The sequence below is a fragment of the Arachis ipaensis genome, chromosome B01 (assembly GCF_000816755.2).
Source record: "Arachis ipaensis cultivar K30076 chromosome B01, Araip1.1, whole genome shotgun sequence".
NCBI classification, from domain to species: domain Eukaryota; kingdom Viridiplantae; phylum Streptophyta; class Magnoliopsida; order Fabales; family Fabaceae; genus Arachis; species Arachis ipaensis.
This window is the reverse complement of record NC_029785.2, coordinates 3,119,667-3,122,785: the sequence shown is the minus strand read 5'-3', so window position 1 is coordinate 3,122,785 and position 3,119 is coordinate 3,119,667.

The window sequence follows — 3,119 nt, the reverse complement described above, 5'->3', positions numbered from 1 at the left end:
ACTATAAACAACCTATCCTAGTCATAGTCCGTGTACTAAAAAGGTTCTATCTTATTTTCAACCAGTAATATGCACTAAAATACCAAAACAAATTTAATTTCACAAATTGACACACTAAAGTCATACAACACAATAACTAACATAATTGAAAGTTCAACAAATTATCATAGGTCAACAAGAAAGCAAATATCATCAATCTGTGTTGAAAATCAACTATAGGTGTAGCAAATACAATGTTACTTGCATTACAAAAATAAAAGCATTGTCATTAATTAAACCTGCATCAGAAATGGAAGAGCAGAGCAAACTAGGCAGTGTTTGTTGCTGGTTGAGTCACCCCAAACTTCACCAATAGTTTATTCAATGCCTAAGGGGATCAAACTTCATACTTGACATTTTCAGAAGGTGAGAATTATTAGCAATCTGCATGATTTTATATTATTTTGGCTTGTGCATATTAAAAGAGAAGAAGAACATGCCTGGCGTTGCGGCGGCAACATTTCACGGAGATATCGGTGTGTCTTGCAAGTCAAGATTTTGCTTCACCCCCTTTTGTCCTCTATTCATGGCAAGACCAAAACCAAAATAAAAGACTAAATTGAAACCAAATCAAGAAGAAAAGGTATAATGTGAACCAAAATTGAAATCTGAGACCAAATTGAAAGGGGGGTTTTTCAGATCCCAACAATCTGAACCAAGAGTATGCAGCGATTCTGTCTCAGAACCACTTGCCGATAGCATTTCAAATAAATCCAAAGCTAGTGCAATCAAACGACTGATTAAGTAAAAGGAAGAAACCACAGAGGAGCTCAAACAAAATATGTATCTTCAATAATTAATATAACGAAAATAGTTGGAACTAGACCTATGAAAAAATGCTCAGAACTAGAGGAAATATCAAAGCTGTTGGCAGCACATTAACAAATAAGGATAACATAGGAACAAAGAGAATGTGCAGCATGGCATATTCAATGCAAACAAACGTGCTCCAAATAACTTATAAAATTCTACTCATTGCAGATCAAAATAAAATCTATAGTTCTACATTTCTATATTAAAATAACCATGTCATCATCAAACTGAATTAAAAACTACAGTTTATGGTGTAATATCTAAAGCTGAGAACTTATATTTCAAGGGAAAGGCTAGGAGAAGGCATGCAATGACAGTAAAACTTGTTTACATGCCAAACATAAAAACAAGAGAAACACATGGGATGTGATAGATCAAGATAAACCAATGTCTGGTGAAATTTGAGCTACAATATGAACAATCTATGCATCTGTGTATTAGCAACTTATTTGTACAACTGTATAGCAAACTACAGGACAAGAACCTAAATACTATAATATGCATTTCAAGGATAGCAAACTACAGAGCAAGAACCTAAATACTAAATGTTAGGGGATATGACCACACTAACACATATTTGGAGATTTAATATTTGTCATCTGGCATAACAAAGCAATGAAAACACTCACAAAGTCACAATGTACTCAAATATCGTAACATTACAAGAAGGAAGCAAAGATCAAGTAAAAAGAACATAAAAGGAAGTGCATTACCTTAAGTGGATTAGTTTTCCCCTCCAGTTCCACCATAACAGGAGCATTCATACTGCCATTTAAGAATGATCATTTTATGTCATCACAAAGAAAAAAAATAATAAGCAAAACCTTAACCCTAAGGTTAATTCTTTTTCATCTTCTATTTTCAATTCTAACTGCAAAACTACCATCTCATTTTTTATCCCCAAATCTGCTTACTGATTACAAGATAAACGAAACAATCAACCATGAGATGGCATTCTTGTGATAAATATTGAACACAACAAATTCTTTCTAAAGCTACACAGACCCTAAACATCAGGGAGTTAGAATGAAACCTGATTTGGATAGCACGGGTACCCAGACACGCTCGTACTTGGTCATGTACTTAGAAGTCTTTCACGCAGGGGGAGGAGGGTGTAAGGGTTTCACGCACGATCGAGGAGATGGGAAAGTTCGACGCTGGTGAGAGAAGGACCGAGGGCAGCCGCGCGACTCCACAACCACACAAAGGCGCAGGGTGAATCGGAGATTAGGGATTTCAGACACCGTGGATAAGGGGGTATGGATTTCAGGCAATGTACAGGAGAGTCGAAAGCTTGACGCCAGAAAGAGGAGGATGGATTAGCGATGCACGGTGGAGTAGCAGTGCCAGGGTTTCATGCGCTCCCAATCTCACTTTGCGGGTTTCTGCAATATTGGGGGAAATGAATGGTTATAAGACAAAAAAAAAGGTAAAATAAAAATTAAATTACGATAAAGATCCAAATTAGCGGCATTTCTTGATGCAGTCGCCACCGATGATGCGGCACATGAAGGATTGGTACTTCTGCAGAGATGTTTTGTGGCGGTAAACTGAGCGGCCGACAAATTTTTGCCGCTATGTTCCGTGTCTTTTGTAGTGTAACTAAATAAAATAACTAAAATTTAAAATATTAACAAATTTCTATAAGATTCCATGCATACTTACCACAAGAATATTTTACCATACATTCTAAACGAATGATTGTTTATCTTTAGATACAAAAGATCACACCCATTAAAAAAGCATTATAATTAAACTAAAATGTTAACTCTCTATATATAAGATAGCACTTGTCAAATAAGGTCAAACAATATGTCCAAATCATTTACTAATAAAGACTTATGTCCCTATTACTAAAATAATCCTCGCTATAGTGGATGAAAAACGTGAAAGAACATGTATTGAATACATCAACTACTATTTTTTGTCTTAAAGATTAGGCTATCTTCCAAGCGTGTTCTGGACAAATAATTATGAAGTTATTGAGATTGGCCTACTCTAAGATTAACTAAAATCCTATGATCAAGGTTGTAATTAAATATGAACAGCAAACCAGTGATGATAAAGCTAAGTGTAAATCCGTGAGATAGCTAGAAGTTCAACAAGTTAAAATGGATGGAAATAGTAATTAGCAAACTGCAGTTTTATTATTGCCCTTATTATGTTATGTCAGAAAGGCATAATATTAAAATTTTTATGATTAAAAGTCTAGAAAATTAAATTTTTATATATTATCTTTTTTTTTACCTGAATGTATTGATTTTGGA